An 18,675-nucleotide genomic window follows, 5' to 3' on the forward strand; every position below is an offset into this window, starting at 1 on the left:
CCTCTCCATATATCACGAGGTCTTTACATTTAAGGGTCTGCTGGCTGCACCATGTCAGTCACAAGCCATTTGGAAGCAAATGACAGATCCACATGACTCCACCACAAATGTGTTATCACACACATGCCTACCGCGGCTCTAGCCCCACTAATCAGCAGTCTCCAACATACTGGCATCTCTGTTCTACACCATTTTCATGAAACCCAGTCAATCAAGGCACTGTCTGGTACACTCATGATCAGCAACAGGACATCCAATGATTCTCCAGTTCCACTGGTCATGTAAATTTCAAAAATTTCAAGGTATTTATCTAGCCATTTTTCAACGATGAAGTTCGAGGCACTGTGGGATTCAATTCATTCAGGAACCATTAAAAGGTGAGGAAGCTCATTTCAATGAAAGCTCTGGAGAACTCTCACAAGCAAGGCTTCCCAAAGAGTAGCCAAATTGTCACATGAAGCCAGGCCCATTGAGGTCTGCAATGTGTGGTCCATGTGTGTATTGACTCTCAACTATGGCTGCCATGTCTTTCAGAATAAAACCCTGTGATATACTGGCTGAGATTCCAGTGCTCTGTGGAAATTCACCATGGGCCTAATTCTCAGTTTCCAAGGGCGACTCTCATGAGTGGCCTAATCCAATCCCAACACAATTCATGGCAAAACTTCTCTGAGGTCAGTTCCAGAACTCAGTCTCTAAGGGGAATCACACTAGAGTTCGAGCCCAGGTGGATCCAGTCATCTCTTCCACCACCAAACAAATGACCACAATTAAAACCAAAACACTCCCACATGGCCCTAAACTTCTCCCATACAGACACTCATCATAACCTCTGTCTGGAGGTTTTCATGAGGGGCACAGCCCAAGACAGGGTCCAAAATAAGCTCCCTTGCCCCTCATTTGCCTAAAGTCAGGGTGCCCTGATCACCCTTTCTGTGAACCATGAGTGATGAAATATTCTTGCTGTTAATACTGCTCTGCTTCTCCAATTTGAAGCCTACTGACTGTGGGGTTTAGATTGTTTATGTGAATTGGAGTCATGAGACAACTCAAGCACCTATGGGCTAGCCTCTGCAGGGATTTGAAGAACTCATTTGACCCAAAGTATCCCTATTTTCACTTGATGGAGGTCAGGAACCTTACAGAGGAAGGCAAGAGACTTCATCCACAATGACTGTTCTTTTGGCCATTTTGGTTTTGTATGCACACATGGGATCTCTCTTTACATCCATCAGGTGCTGAGAATCTAAGCCACAGCCTCACACAGGGCCAAGAGGCTGATTCAGACCCATCCCTTTTCAAAGCAATTAAGCAAAAGATACAGGTGATTCCCATTCCTTTCCATTTGAAAACTGTTATGTTCAGGATTCACCAAGGGGTGGCCTGAGGCAAAGACCTTCTTGACATTCAGGGCAAAAGAACAATAGGTAAGCAAAAGGCCAAAAGCAGGGTTTCTCCACTGAAACATTCCTGGTCACACTGATATCTGAGTTTTCTGAGATGCTCACAATTCCCTTCAGCTATCCAATATATGGCCATGTCACAGAGCTTGGAAGTGGTACATATCTTTTACACAAAACCATGAGCCTATTCAGGAGAGTGGAAAGAATTCAGGAAGAAAACAGCAACTTAGGAAGATAGCAGATGTTGCCTATAAATCAGGCAAGCCACCATCCATTAATAAAATGGGCAGGACAAATGCTGGGAAGCTTTCTACTAGACAGGACATATCCATTGATGCATTCTCTTTTCTAATGTCTACAACCACGGACAAAGTGAGATACACAGACATAGAAATACTTGCCTTTTCATAAGAATTACTAGAAACTGTCGACTCCAAACTAAACAAACTGACTTTTCTACCTATTCTCAGAACATGAGACAAAACCTCAAACTCACATCCACACCCACAAAGGCACCTCCTTCCCCAATTAGGTCTGTGACTATCCGAAGTGTCCTCTGACTGGTGGCCCATAATATGTTCCCCCGAAATGGCCTGTCCTGTCTCAGATCTGGTCTCCTTGTCCAACACTGTGAAGTTGTCAGGACCCAGTGGTTAACCAGGACCTGCTTTCTCAGGAAAGGCCCCTCTTCAGAGTTTTCCAGGCATTTTGCCATCCTCACATCAGTAGTTAGCAAGAAAGAATGACTCTCTCATTGTTAAATCCAAACAAGTAAAACTACTGGGATTGGGAGTGGGACTTGCTCTGGGTGCCTGTCTTCCTGGATTCAAAGTTCAGAGGGTTCCATCACCAAGGAAGATAGGTGAGGTCACTTCCTTCAGGAACTGAATGAGGTCACTGCCTTGGCAACCACTTTGTCCTAACAGCTGCTTCCAAGGGTCTCATGAGATGGAGGCTGCCCCTACTTCCTCTGACACTTTCACAAGTTAGAAAGGTATATCAACCATAGGCACCAAAGAACAGCTCTCCACACATGCCTGGTTTGGTCCATCTTCTCTACATTAAGAAGAGAGAGGCTGATTCAGACACAACCATTCATCCTTACCAGGTTGTCTGCCATGGAAGATGGCTTTTGCTTTCTCACGACCTTCATAGCTGCCTACATCTTCTCCAGGGATAATTTCTGCATGAATCTTTGAGGTTCTCAGCAGATGGAAGATCCCCTACCTTCCACTATTTTAAGACCAACTCTGTCCCTGCTCTTCTGTAAAGTTAGATTGAGGGAACAGTGTATGGTTAGGGTTAATAACATGTTCGATTTGGATTAGGAATCATTCTGCTGGATCAATTATGGTATTGGGAACCTGCGATATTTATGAGAATATAGAGGTGAAATATATGTATAAAAACAGAAACCTAAGTAAGATTTGAAGCCCAGAAGGGCATTGGCCCCTTGATTGGAATACTTATCTTAGAATTATATTCTGCACCAATGTCTCAGATAAATCGATATACAATGGTATAGGACCTTGTACCTTGGATGATTGAATGTCGAAGATAACATCAAATCAAACAGGGAGACTCAGTAGAAATACAAAGATAGTCTATAGGTTTAGGAAGAAGAGTGAGTATAGGATTTGGAACAAAAGTTCTTTAGCAATAGGGTTTTGGTTAGATAATGAATGTAAATGTCAGCTCATGTGAAGTGTCAGTCATAATGATAAAATGGGGAAAATATGTAGGAAAGCAGACATCAATAGAGACATTACGAAATCAGGCAAAGTATAAATTGAGAGATAGGATTAGATATTTTCAACAGGGTTGAGTTTCAATATATTAGGAAGAAACCAATATGTTTTCAAAAATAGGATTGACTTTTTAGAGCGTTTGGCAACATGGACATGGATGTTTGTAGTAATCCATGTTCACTTTCCATTTAGGGTTTGGTACAACCAGAAGTGTGACCTTTCACTTTGTGTCCAGAATATTATTGTGATAAAATCTATATGTAGATCAGGTGACATGAGTATTTCGTCCAACATTTCTGGGAGCAATATTTTGAAAACGTATAAATTATATTGGGTTTACAAAGAGGTGTACCCTGTGTTTATGAATATAGACATAATGTATGAATAGACCATACTCTGAATAAATAATATAACTGGTTCCACTTTAAATGATGAATTGAATTGATATCTGAAAATATATAAGAAATCTTATATTGATATACAATCATTCATTCCATCCAGTCATACATCTAATGGTAATATTAGGGTTATGGTTTATCATGAACGGTGTGTGAGTTTTGCTTCAATGTGATTATGGAAATAGAAAATAATGTGCTGGAAAGGAGTCTCATGAAAAGACCAGTCAAGAAACATGGAGGAATACATGTGTTCTGAAGCAGCAAGTGGTTGAAAGTGAAACAAATGCCTATAATTTTGAGAACTTGTGGATGAAATATATATCCAATAATGTGCATAAACTGAAGAAATAGTAACGTACCAGTATTGTGAAAAAATGAACGTCAAAATACATTTCATGTCCCATAGGAATCTACTTGCATTGATGTAAAACTGGGTCGATTACTGTAGAAATATTAGGATTTGAATGCACCATTCACTAAAGTTAGTTTTCAATACTAGGAAACAAATATGTATTTCAGGTGGATGATTATTTAAGAGAATAAACTTGTGAAAAGTTGATTATAAAACCACATATATGTATATCAATGAATTTAGGGAGTGTATATTAAGACACATATATTTTATTTTAAAAAATCTGGACACATACACACACACACATACACACAGAGACATTAAAAAGTAGCAATATATATGCCAATCAAAATTCATTGTGAAATATATATCATCCACAGATGCAAAAATATTTATTTTACTGAACATGGTTTTATGTATAATGTTGTTCTACTAGGAAGCTCACCCATAGTTTGAATTTTCAGTTCCAACAGCGTTTAGGAGGAGTGATATCTTCTCACAATTTGTATGTGCCAAATCAGCCAAATCACAAAACTATACGTGTGATACCATGTAGGATTCTATATGTGCATATAGAAATACATGTGCTGAATAGTCTACAGAGAAAGGGAGACAGGAATTCACATACTTGTTAAATATAAAAAACACATGGAGAACTATTTCAATTAAAAATTGATTAGATTTATAACACCATTCCTTTATTATGCAAAAGGCAAATCCAACTATACACCATGCCTCCTCTGAACTGCTTGTATTTCTATTCTGTTTAGGTTATTTTTCTCCATCATATTAGGTTAGTATTCAGAGTCTAGTAGGGTATGGGTTAGTGTCAGGGATTCAGTATTTCGAATGGAAAATTAGATAATGAATCCAATGTGTATGCAAATATGTGGTACACAAAAATCTTCCCACTCTCATCTAGAACAATGTCTTGACATTACCATCGCTCTAATAAGACACAATTAGAGGAGAAGAGTTAGAAAATCAGTGAATACATATCTGGAATGGAAAATTCTCAGGAGTTCACCACCTTGTAGATGGTAATGGGGTTTCCAAAAGTAAGGGACAGGGTTGATAGATCCAACCTTATCTTTTATTAAATTTGGGAGCCATCTTGCCACAAAGCCATGAAAAGATAATTTTGGCTTCACTATAAATTACTGTAAATTTTGAACCTGCTTGGAATGCCTGCCTGTGCCTTGAACTCACCCATGCCTGGCTCTGTGACCAGAAAGCAGCCTTCTCTGAAACTTTAGTGACACCTCATAAATATTGCACTTCTCTGGTCAGACAACGACCCTCTCTGAGGCTCTAATGATCCTCATAATTTCTGATGTTGGGGCCAGAAAAAAAAAGTAAACAACCATTAGTGTGATGCTTGTCAAAGTTCTGTTATCTGTAAAACCCCTTGTGTGTAACTTCCTGGAATATAAAGCTGGGCTCTAAAAAAGGTGGGGTTGCTGTCTTGTTCCCACTGTTTTGGAAGGTAGACAGCCCGGCTGGTTGAAATAATTAGCTTGCATTAATTTGATTTTAATTGGAGTGTGTGGTCTTGTGTTGGTCTAACATTTTTGTTGTTCCCCAGCGAGATGACCCTGCCCGAGCATATCACAAGACCAGACTGCATGGAAATTCTGAAGCTGGCCTTCCCTCCAGGGCTCCAGGCTGGAGAGCCAAGTTCCAATGCCTTGGAGTGGGCCTTTGGTCCAGGGAGCACTGCAGTGAACCACCGAACTAAAACTGTTAGGAAGCACCTGGTGGAGGACGTCTCCATATGTAAGTGGCGCCTTTATAACATGTACTATTCAGTTAAGGGAGAACTATTCTGATGACAGAGAGGTGGCCTCGGGAGGCTCACATATACTTCTGTCCAGGACAGTATGGAGAATCGTTCTTTCCTCTGTTCTGTTCTGTAGGGAATTGCTCTGGAAAGATAGAGAGGTGGCAAAGGGCACACACGTACTTGTACCCCTGAGCTTTACCAAGACATTGCATTGCTCCTCAGATTTTCTGTTTCGGCGCAGGGTTTCTGTTTTTTTTTTGTTTTGTTTTGTTTTTCTGTTTTGTGTTGTTCTGTGTTCTATATGTTTTTTTGTTTGTTCGTTTTTGTGCGTTTTGTTGTGTGATTTCTGTGGTAAAAACTTAAGGATATTGGATGTGGAAATGGGTAATAAAGCAAGTAAGCCTGACACCCGTTTGGACTGTGCTTAAAGGAACTGCCATGAACTTTACCCCCCTTGGTTAAGCAGGATGAGAGAAGCCCCTAGCTGGCTGACTGGAGCACACCCACTGCAGAGGGCTATGCCTGCTGGGGATCTAAGAACTGAGTATCTCCCAGGTTAACAAGTGAAACTATTTTAAAACCCCTTGTCCCTGCAGATCAGGAGCGTCACAAACTTTGGGAAGAGTCCCCTGTGTTTCTCCTTTGTTAGCAAAGCAATAAACCTCCATTTTTTTTTCTCCAAACACTCCTCATCATTAAATTGGCATTAATTGGCTTCAAGGTAAGAAACCGAACTTTAAGTTACAAATTTTGATACACCACCTCCCCCTCCGCCCCGGAACTTTTTGAGACCTGACTACTGAAATGTTAGGAGATGGATCCTGCTTGGGGTGGAACCGAACCAGAGAAGCTAATCCTGTAAGTAAAAGGAGGGACTGAGGGATTCGCAGCAGCTGCCGAAGCCCTGTTGCTTCAGGGAATTCCCTCCTTCCTTACCTGCACTGTAAGGATTATGCCACCTCTGTCTTCTTAAAAAAGAGAAAAAGAAAAAGGGGACACTATATGCAGTAAAGTCACCATGGAGACCTTTGATTTTACATTTCAGGTTGCCCCTCTGTGAAAACATCTGGTTCCCTTGTGGGGACATCTATATTGCCACTGGTGTAGGAGATTTTTTCTTATCTGCTCTGTTTAAAAGCTTCTGTCAGCCATAGTCTGGAGCTCCTTTCTGTCTGTCTTGTGTCTTTTTTTCTGGCCCTTTAAGATATGTGCAATAATGTGTTGATACTATAAATTGTTTCTTGGGAATGATCTTAGCTGAATGTGTGTCTAAATGATGATGTTCTATTGTAACAATCTGGTATCTGAATGGGTTTTTGAAGCATTGCACAATCTTGCAGTTAAAAGTCGGGTTTAGGTAATTGTTTAGTTTATGATTTCAGATAATTCATTCCAGAGAACTTAAATACTTAGGATGGAAAACTAAAGAACTCTACTTCCAAGTTGGCAAGTAACTTCCCAATCATTCAGGCTTTTTTTTCACCAATTTTGAATTGGGTAGCCTGAGAAAATATCACTGTGTGTACCAGTGCATTAATTTGGACAAGGATAGTAAATCATAGTATGGTATCTGTTGACAAAAAAATCTGTTGATGTAAAGATATAAAATTTTGTGAGTTGTATCTTAAACTTGTATCATAATTTTCAACATCCTAACCTGAAAATTATGGTTAAAATGACTTAGGCCTGAGGTGTCTGCTCAGAATAGCAGTTTTTTCCTGCTCCTTCCAGACCTCAGCCAGGACTTAGATTGAAATGCAAATGAAAGAAGCCTGGAAGCTCAGTAGCAGACTGATCTGGGGTCTAAGGAAGAAAAAATGTAAATTATATGGTATTTACAAATTACTGGCCAGCCATTTTTTCTAGGACTCTTACTTTTTTTTCTTAGATTCTGGGTTTTTTTTTTTTTTTTTTTTTTTGAGCTCATGATTTTGATCCTGCAGACCTAGGTTAATGTTTTTCTGATCAGATCTATCTTTGACCAACTGTGGAATTTTTGAAACATTGCAATGGAGATTTCACCTGCAAAAAGCTACAAGGCCTTTACTATTATTATGTGGGCACACTTTTGTTATGTGTTGTATGTCTATATATACATATGTCCGTATATCATACATGTGATACACAAAGTAACATATAAAAGGAGCGCTCATAAAAACAAATTTTAAAAAGTGGATCCAAAGATCTTTAATTCACGTGATTTAAATGGTTAAATTGAAATTGGAAAAACAGATAAAAATAAATGTCTTTAAATTTAAGCTTAAGAGTTTTTCTAGGTGTTCAAAAAACTAATAAAATATTAATGTCTATAAAATGTCTAATATGACTTGGTTCTAGGACGTTTCCTTCAACAAAAAAAATGGTTTACACTATTCAATACATTTGTCTAACATTTTGATAAATAAGTAAAGTAAATATGATATGGGTTTACTCATTCATGAGTACGTTTGTTAGATAACTGATTGATTTACTAAGGTCTGTATAAGTTTGTACTAAAGTATGTATAAGATTGTAAAAATCAGTCATGTGTTAAAGAGACAAAAATTTCTTAAAACATAAGTTTACCCATAACATTGTGTTCATTAAGTTTTATTTTTTCTAGAGCAAGCAACCATAAAAATTAAACAAATGATTAAATAAGAACTGTTGTTTTAGAGCACTGTACTGACATTTCTTTAAAAGCTTAACTGGGTTAATGTAGAAACATCCATGTAATTGTGATGCTATTAATGTTCTTATATCTTCCAGGTATACAAGTCTGTAAGACAGAAACTTAAAAGAGCATTATATCAAGCTGCTATTCTGAAGTTGTATGGTAAAAATATATATTGGGCATTCATTTACCTGTTATCAATAAGATATGTAAAGTTTTATGTTACTTTTTACATTGGGAACAATTTAAATATTTTTTTTAATTTAATGAGAGCCTAATCTATGTAAGTGTTAAGAACATTCAGCCTTTCTTTAATTCATATTTTAAATGTGATATCATATGATGTTAGCTAATGTTCATGTGACCTCAAACAATTTATGTAAACTTTGTAAAATGATATTTAAAAAAACAAATTTCAGCTTTAGAACTAAAACACTTGAGATTTATAAAGAGCCCTGCCTTACCAGAGATAAGGCTCTGTGTTCCAACTTACTACTTGTTAGAATAACCACAAAAGCAGTAGGTCAGATTTTATTTCATTTAAAGTTATGTTCAAAAGCTGTTTTTTTTTCTGTCAAGATTACTAGGATCTCAAACAGGGGATATAATGTATAACTCAACCAAAAAATTCAGGGTAGGTATTACATGAACTAAGTATATTTACTTTTGTTATTTTTATTTTGAAATTTTCTTATAAGTGATCTAAAGATTCCCTGTTATTTTTTTACAAATGTGTTGCTTTAAGAACACAACATGGGTTTATTCAAGATAATAAGTCATCACCTACAATACAGACAGAATAATACAGATCCCAATTTATAAAAAAAATAAATAATTATAAAGTTATCGCCATTAAAGCTCAGTATTCTTAAAGTAAGGCTGTTAAAATTTATTTGCTGGATGTTTAAGATTAGGATTTAAAATTAAAGTTAAATGAAAGGGCCAAGAAAACCAATATTTGGCTCTTGCCCTCTGAGTAAGTCTAAATCCAGGGAACAGGGTACTTCTCTAAAGAGCTTTGCATCTCTGAGTCACATAACCGCCTGATCAGGGAGATAAAAGAGACCACTGGAGAACAGAAATCCAATCAGTGCATTTGTTACTTAGAGGAGAGTCATCAGAGAAGGGAGACATCCCTGATGCTTCCGAGGGAAGCCACATGGTCAAGCAAGACCTGGACCCACCTAGCGCAAATGACACTAGCAGAACTGAGAAGCTGCTCTCAAGATTCCCCAGGAATGACTCCCATAAAAGCTCAGCTGACTGTTAACAAAAGATAGAAACAAAAGTCAGTTTGACTGCTTCATCTTAAACACTTAGCAAAGACAGTAAACACCAAAATACAGCCATTCCTGTGCATTTTAAATAATAATAATAATAATAATAATAATAATAATAATAATAATAATAATATTTTAAGGTATACACTTTATGTTAGCCTCCCAAAATAAGTAATACTGGAGGTTACAAAGAAGGATTCTCAGACAAGAATGCCTGATAACCATAAAAAGAGACTATCAAGAGGAGCTTCCAGAGGCAGAAGTTTTTAGTTTAAGGCCTACAGATATTCCTAACCTACACAGGTAGGCTTGGTGTTTGCTAGTACGATTATCCAGCCCTAAGTAACAGAATTAAAAGTTTCTCTATAAGACACAGAGATAATACTAGTAAAAGAATTATTCAAGATCAGTGACATTAAATTATTAAACTGTAACTTATGGGGAAGGACAACTGTAACACTGAAAGTTAAATATTAAGTTGACAGTCCTGATAATTGGGGATATTAAAGACTGGTGAGGGAACTTCTATACAGTGACATGTTCCAGCTGCTGCAACATTTATTCAGTAGTCATGGTTTTTGTTTCTGTCATTGAAGAATCCATCCTCAGATGCCTTTACAACCTGTTCTTCCCCAACCATACTTCAAAACGAACTGACTTCTAAAAGGCAACTCATGTCCTTCAACTGAATTCTAAAAAGCAACTCATGTGCCTCACGCCGTACCCCCTCACATCACCCTCTCTCAGCTCAGAAGAAGCCAAAATGTGTGATGCCTCTCTTCTTACAACAATGAAGCCAAAAATAAATAGACTATCAATATAAGTAAATAATTAAGTCAGGTACAATCAGGAATTCAGTTTTGGGTGAGTTCTAAAAATTTGGAGACGGTTACCTGAGTGATTAAAATTTCCTCAGTGCTCTTCCCCTACCCTATCAAAGATTTGAAAGGCACACATTAGAAAAGGGAGGAATGATAGACCCAACCTGATCTTTTATTAAAATTGGTAGCCATCTTGCCACAAAGCCATGAAAAGATAGTTTTGGCTTAACTATAAATTACTGCAAATTCTGAACCTGCTTGGAATGCCTGACAGTGCCTTGAACTCACCAATTCCTTGCTCTCTGACCAGATATCAGCCCTCTCTGAAACGTTAGTGACACCTCATAAATATTGGCCTTCCCTGGCCATAAAACGACCCTCTCTGAGGCTCTAATGGTCCTCATAAATTCTGATGTTGGTGCCAGCAGAAAAAAATGGAAACTACCATTAGTGTGATGCTTGTCAGAAATCTGTTATCTGTAACACCAGTTTTGTGTAACTTTCTGGGCTATAAAGCTGGGCTGTAGGAAAAGTGGGGTTGCTGTATTCTTCCCGCAATTTTGGGAGGGAGACGCAGCCCGACCAGTGGAAATAATAAGCTTGCTTTAATTTGATTTTAATTGGAGTCAGTGGTCTTTTCTTGCGTCCTGGTCTAACAGGTAAACACTCCACAAACATGGAGCTCTGCTGGCCTAAAGACTTCTTAAGAAACTGCCTCTGAGGTTAGGCACTTGAATTATATGTTGTAATCAGGAGCTTTAGGTTCCTTTCTATTGAGACCATCAAAGCTGTGTCTGCATCTATGTGACCTGGAGGACATGGTTTCTTATTTTCCAAAGATTATGAGGCAGCAGTGCTGAATTCACTCTTTGTAGGTAAACTGTGGCCACTTAAGGATATGTGTCTCCCTGTGTGGACTTTGAAGCCATTTGGTCATCCCCCACTTTTCGTAGTGTTTCTTGCACTGGGAGTTTGGTATTTGCTTCATGAAATACAATGAGTTCAACTGGGACCCAGTGCTGGAGGGAGTTCTTTCACGTGTGGTGGGTCAGGGTCTGCAGGAGAATGTAACAACCAGGATTCTATCCCACATAGATTTCCCCCTTGACCATAGCAAACTGATTCCGAGCATTGCCTTGAAAATCTCCACATAAAAAGATGCCTTTATATGGAGAGGTTTCAGACATATAAGTTTCTGCTGGATGCACCATGTCAGTCACAAGCCATTTGCAAGCCAATGTCAGATCCACATGGCCACAACACAGATGTTTTATCACAAACCTGCACACCACCTCTCTAGGCCCACTATTCAGTAAGCTCCAACTTACTGGTATTTCTGTTCTACACCATTTTCATGAAACCAAGTCAATCAAGGCACTGTCTGGTACACTCATGATCAGATTCAGGACATCAAAAAGTTCTCCAGTGCCACCTAGTAATGGGAATGTCAATAATTTCATGGTATTTATCTAGCCAATTTTCAAGGATCAAGTTGGAGGCATTGTGGGTTTCAATTCAGTTAGGAACCATTAAATAGTGAGGAAGCTCATTTCAATGAAAGTTCTGGAGAACTCTCACAGGCAATTCTTCTCAAAGAGTGGCCAAAAGTTCACACGAAGCAGGCCCATTGAGGTCTACAATGTAAGGTCCATGTGTGTTTTGACTCTCAACAATTACTGCCAAGTCCTTCAGAATAAAATCATGTGATATCCTGGCTGAGATTCCCAGTGATCTGTGGAAAGCAACCCTAGGCCTAGATCTCAGTTTCCAAGGGCGACTCTCCGGAGTGGCCTTGTAAAATCCCAACACAATTCATGGCAATTTTTCTCTGAGGTCAATTCCAAAACTCAATCTCTAAGAGGATTACACCAGAGTTCAAACCCAGGTGGACCCAGTCATCTCTTTTCCAACCACCACACAAATGACCACAATTGAAACCAAAAAGATCCCACATGACCCTCATCTTCTGCCATATAGACACTCATAATAACCTCTGGCTGGAGGTTTCCATGAGGGGCGCAGCCCAAGACAGTGTCCCAAATTAGCTCCCTTATGCCTCATTTGCTTAAAGTCAGGGTGGCCTGGACACCGTTCCTGAGACCAAGAGTGATCAAATAGGCCTGCCCATAATACTGCTCTGCTTCTACATTTTGAGGCTTACTGACTGTCGGGTATAGATTATTTGTGTGAATTGGAGTCATGAGAAAATCCAAGCACCTATGTCCGAGCCTCTGCAGGGCTTGGAAGAACATATTTTACCCAAAAGATATCTATTCTAACTTGATAGAGGTCAGGACCTTACAGAGGAAGGCAAGAGACTTCATCCACATTGACTTTTCTTTTGGCCATTTTGGTTTTGGATTTACACATGGGATCTTTCTGTAGATCCATCAGGTGCTGAGAATCTAAGCAACAGACTCACACAGGGTCAATGGGCTGATTGAGACACATCCCTTTCCAAGCAATTAAGCAAAGAGCCATAAGAGATGCCCATTCATTTCCAATTGAAAACTGTTTTTTCAGGCTTCACAAAGGGGTGGCCTGAGTCAAAGACCTTCCTGACATTTAGGGCAACAGAACAATAGGAAAGCAAAAGGCCCAAATCAGGGTTTCTCCACTGAGACTTTCCTGGTCACAGTGATAGTGACATGTGAGTTTTCTGAGATGCTCCGATTCCCTTCAGCTATCAAGTACATGGGCATGTCACAGAGAATGGAGGTGGTACATATCTTGGACACAAAACCATGAGCCTATACTGGAGAGTGGCCAGAATTCAGGAAGAAAACAGGAGCTTAGGAAGATAGTAGGTGTTGCCCATTCATAAGCTAAGCCACAGTCCATTCATCAATTGTGCAGGATGAATGCTGGGAAGCTTTCTTCTAGACAGGATACATCCATTGATGCATTTTATTTTTTAATGCATACAACCATGGACACAGTGGGATACTAGACATAGAAATACTCGCCTTGTCAAACGACTTACAAGAAACAGTCCATTTTAAACCAAACAAACCGCCTTTCCTACCTATTCTCAGAACATGAGACAAAACCACAAACTAACACCCACATCCACAAAGGCACCTCCTTCCCCAAAGCAGGTCTGTGAGTACCCAGAGTGTCCTCTGACTGGTGAGACTTATTATGTTCCCCCAAAATGGCCTGTCTTGTTTCAGATCTGGTCTCCTAGGCCACCCTGTGAAGTTGTCAGAAGCCAGTGATGAACCACTACCTGCTTTTGAAGGAAAGGCCCCTCTTCAGAGCTCTCCTGGCATTTGCCAATACTCATCACAGTAGGTACCAAGAAAGACTGACTCTGTCCTTGGTAGAACCAAAGAAGTGTGACCACTGCGACTGGGACTGGGACTGGCACTGGGTGCCTGGCTTCCTGGATCCCAAGTTCAGAGAGTACCATCACCAAGGAAGTGAGGTAGTTTACTTTCTTCAGGAACTGAATGAGGTCACTCCCTTGGCAACCACTTTGTCCTAACAGTTGCTTCCAAGTGTCCTATGAGATGGAGGCTGCCCCTAATTCCTGTGACACTTTCACAAGTTAGAATGGTATATCAACCATAGGCACCCGAACAGAGCTCTCCAAACTGGCCTGGTTTGGTCCATCTTCTCTACATTAAGAAGATAGAAGCTGGTTTAGACACATCCCTTCATCCTGTACAGGATGTTTGCCATGGAAGATGACTTTTGCTCTCTCAGGTCGTTCATAGCTGCCTACATCTTCTCCAGGGATCATTCTGCATGGACCTTTGAGGTTCTCAGCAGGTGGAAGATTCCCTACATTCCTGTAGGGACCAACTCTGTGACCAACTCTGTGACCAACAATTCCTGTGACCAACTCTGTCACAGCTATAGTGTAAAGTTAGATTGAGGGAACAGTGTATGGTTAGGGATAATAACATGTTCAATTTGGGGTAGAAAAAATTTTGCGGAATAAAAAATGGTATTGGGAACCTGAGATATTTACAAGAAAATACAGGTGAAATATAAGTATTAAAACAGAAATCTAGGTAATATTTGAAGCCCAAAAGGGCATTGGGCCCTTGATTGGGATACTTAGCTTTGAAATACATTCTGCACAGATGTCTCAGATAAATATATATTGAATGGCATAGGACATTGTACCTTGGATGATTGAATGTCAAAGACAACATCCATTCAAAAAGGGATAGTCGGTAGGATAAAGAAGATATTCGGTAGGTATAGAAAGAAAAGTGAGTATATGATTTTGAACAAAAGTTCATTAGCAATAGGGTTTCAAATAGAGATTGAATGTAAATGTCAGCCCATTTGAAGAGTCAGTCACAATTATGAACTGTGGAAAATATGTAGGAAAGCAGATATCAATAGAGAGTATAGGAAATCAAACAATGTATAAAGTGAGTGATAGGATTAGACATTTTCAACAGGCTTGAGGTTGAATATATAATCTTAGGAAGAAAGAATTTTGTAGTCACCAATAGGATTGACATTTGAGCACATTAGACAACCTGTACATGGATGTTTTAAGTAATCCATGCTCACTTTCCTTTAAGGCATTGGTACAATCATAAGAGTAAACTTTGCTTTTTGTGTCCAGAATATTACTGTGATAAAATGTATATGTAGATCAGGGGTATTGAGTATTTCTTCCACCATTTCTGGGATCGATATTTTGAAAACATGTAAAGTATTTTTGGGGTACAAATAGGTGTACCCTGTGTCTATGTATATAGAGATAATGTCTGAATACACCATACTGTGAATAAATAATATAACTGGTTCGAACTTTAAATAATGGATTGAATTGATATCTTAAAATATACACAAAATGTTATATTGATATACGATCATTCATTCCAACCAGTTATATATCTAATGGTAATATTAGGGTTATGGTTTATCATAAGAGTGTATGAGTTTTGCTTCAAACGTGATTATGGAAATCGAAAATAATGCGTTTGGAAAGAAGTCTCATGAAAAGAAAAGTCAAGAAACCTGAAGAAATACATGTGTTCTAAAGCAGGAAATGATTGAAAGTGAACAAATGCCTATAAATTTATGAACTTGTGGATGAAATATATATCCTATGATGTGCATAAACTGAAGAAATATTTATGTACCAGTTTTGAATGAAAATGAAAGTCAAAATACATATCATGTCTCCTAGGTGTCTACTTGCATTCATGTTAAGTTAGGTCAGTTACTATAGAAATATTAGGATTTCTTTGCACCTTTCACTGAAGATAGTTTTCAGTACTAGAAAACAAATAGGTATTTCAGGTGGATGACTATTTCTGAGACTAATATTGTAAAAAGTTGATTATATATTCACATATATGAAAATGAATGAATTTAGGGAGTGTAAATAAGACACATATATTTCTTATTTAGAAAAATCTGGAGAGTATATATATATATATATATATATATATATATATATATATATATACACACACACACACACACATACACACACACTCACAGACATTAAATTGTAGCAATATATATGCCAATCGAAATTCATCATGAAATATATATCATCAAGAGATCCAAAAATATTCATTTTACTTAATATGGATTAATGTATAATGTTTTTCTACTAGGAAGATCACCCATTGGTTGAATTTTCAGTTGCAACATGGTTTAGGAGAAGTGATCTCTTCTCAAAATTTGTATCTGCCAAGTCATCCACCTCACAAGAATGTACATGTGATACCAGGTAGGATTCTATATATGCATTAACAATACATGTGCTGAATAGGCTACAGAGAAAGGGAGACAGGAATTCACTTATTTGTTAACTTTAAAAGCACATGGAGAATTATTTCAACAAAAAATTGACTTGATTTATATCTCCTACCCTACATAATGCAATATGCAACTCCAAGTATAAACCATGCCTCCTCTGAACTGCTTGTATTTCTATTCTGTTTCGGTCAGTTTTCTCCATCATATTAGAATTAGTCGTCAGAGTCTCGTAGGGTATGGGTTAGTTCAGGGATTCAGTATTCCAAATGGAAAATTGGAAAATGAATCCTATGTGTATGCAAATACGTGCTACACAAAAATCTTCCCACTGTCATCCAGAACAATGCCATGACAGTATCTTCGCCCCAAGTAAGACGTAATTGGAGGAGAAGAGTTACAAATTCTGTGAATACAAATCTGGAATGGAATATGCTCAGGAGTTCACAAACTTGGAGTTGGTAGAGGAGTTTCCAAAAGAACGGGACAAGGTAAACCCTCCACAAACATGGAGATCTTCTGGCCACTGAGGGCTAAATGTTTCCCCATGTGCACTGTGTAGCCATTTGGTCATCCTCCACTTTTCGTGGTGTTTTTTGCTGCTGCACTGGGAGTTTGGTGTTTGCTTCATAAAATACAAAGAGTTCATCTGGGACACAGAGCTAGAGGGAGTTCTGTCATGTGTGGTGTGTAAGAGTCGGCAAGATAATGCACCAACCAGGCTTCTATCCCACATAGCTTGCCCCCTTGACCATAGCAACCTGATTCTGAATATTTCCCTGAAACCTCTCCATATAACAAGATACATTTACATATAAGGGTATGCCGGATGCACCATGTCAGTCACAAGCATTTTGGAAGCCAATGGCAGATCCACATGGACCCACCACAGATTTTTTACCACACACCTTCCTACTACTGCTCTAGGCCCACTTTTCAGCAGGCTCCACCTTACGGGCATCTCTGTTCTACACCATTTTCATGAAACCGAGACAATCAAGGCACTATCTGGTATACTCATGATCAGCAACAAGACATCCAAAGGTTCTCCAGTGCCACTTGGTCATGGGAATTTCAAAAATTTTATGGTAATTATCTAGCCACTTTTCAGGATGAAGTTGGAGGCACTGTGGGTTACAATTCATTCAGGAACCATTAAATGCTGAGGAAGCTCATTTCAATGAAAGCTCTGGAGAATTCTCACAGGCAAGGCTTCCGAAACAGTGGCCAAAAGATCACATGAAATCAGGCCCATTGAGTCTGCAATGTTAGGTCCATGTTTGTTTTGATTCTCAACTATGGCTGCCAAGTGTTTCAGCATAAAATTATGTGTTATCCAGGCTGAGATTCCCAGTGATCTGTGGTTAGCCAACCTGGGCATAGATCTCATTTTACAAGGGCGACTCTCATGCGTGGCCTTCTAAAATCCCAACACAATTCATTGCAATGCATCTCTGAGGTCAGTTCCAGAACTCAGTCTCTAAGGGGAATCACACCAGAGTTCAAGCCCAGGTGGACCCAGTTATCTCTTAAAATCACCACACACATGACCACAATTAAAACCAATAAAACTCCCACGTGGCAGTCATCTTTTTCCATATAGACACCCATCATAACCTCTGGCTGGAGGTTTCCATGAGGGGCGCAGCCCAAGACAGTGTCCAAAATAAGCTCCCTTGCACCTCATGTGCCTAACGTCAGGGTGGCCTGGACACCCTTCCTGTGAACCAGGAGTGATCAAATATGCCTGCCCTTAATACTGCTCTGATTCTCCAATTTGAGGCTTACTGACTTTTGGGTATAGATTCTTTGTGTGAATTGGAGTCATGAGAAAAGCCAAGCACCTATGTGCTAGCCTCTTCAGGGCTTTGAAAAACACATTTTACCCAAAGGATCTCTATTCTCACTGATGGAGGTCAGGAACCTTATAGAAGAATACGTGAGACTTCATCCACAATGACTGCTATTTTGGCCATTTTGGTTTTGGATGCACACATGGGATCTTTTTCTATATGCATTAGGTGCTGAGAATCTAAGCCACAGCCTCACACAGGGCCAAGAGGCGGATTCAGACACATCCCTTTCCAAAGCAATTAAGCAAAGAGCATCAGGTGATGTCCATTTATTTCCATTTGAAAACTGATTTCTTCAGGCTTCACAAAAAGGTGGCCTGAGTCAATGACCTTCCTGACTTTCAGGGCAACAGAACATTAGGTAATCAAAAGGCCCAAAGCAGGGTTTCTCCACTGAGACTTTCCTGGTCACACTGATATCTGAGTTTTCTGAGATGCTAGCCATTGCCGTCAGCTATCCAGTACATGACGATGTCACAGAGCTTGGAGGTGGTACATATGTTGGACACAAAACCATGAGCCTATTCTGGAGCGTGGCCAAAATTCAGGAAGAAAACAGGAACTTAGGAAGTTAGTAGGTGTTGCCATCCATAAGGCAAGCCACAGTCCATTCATAAATTGGGCAGGATGAATGTTGGGAAGTTTTCT

Source organism: Callospermophilus lateralis, chromosome 12 (assembly GCF_048772815.1).
Source record: "Callospermophilus lateralis isolate mCalLat2 chromosome 12, mCalLat2.hap1, whole genome shotgun sequence".
Lineage (NCBI taxonomy): Eukaryota > Metazoa > Chordata > Mammalia > Rodentia > Sciuridae > Callospermophilus > Callospermophilus lateralis.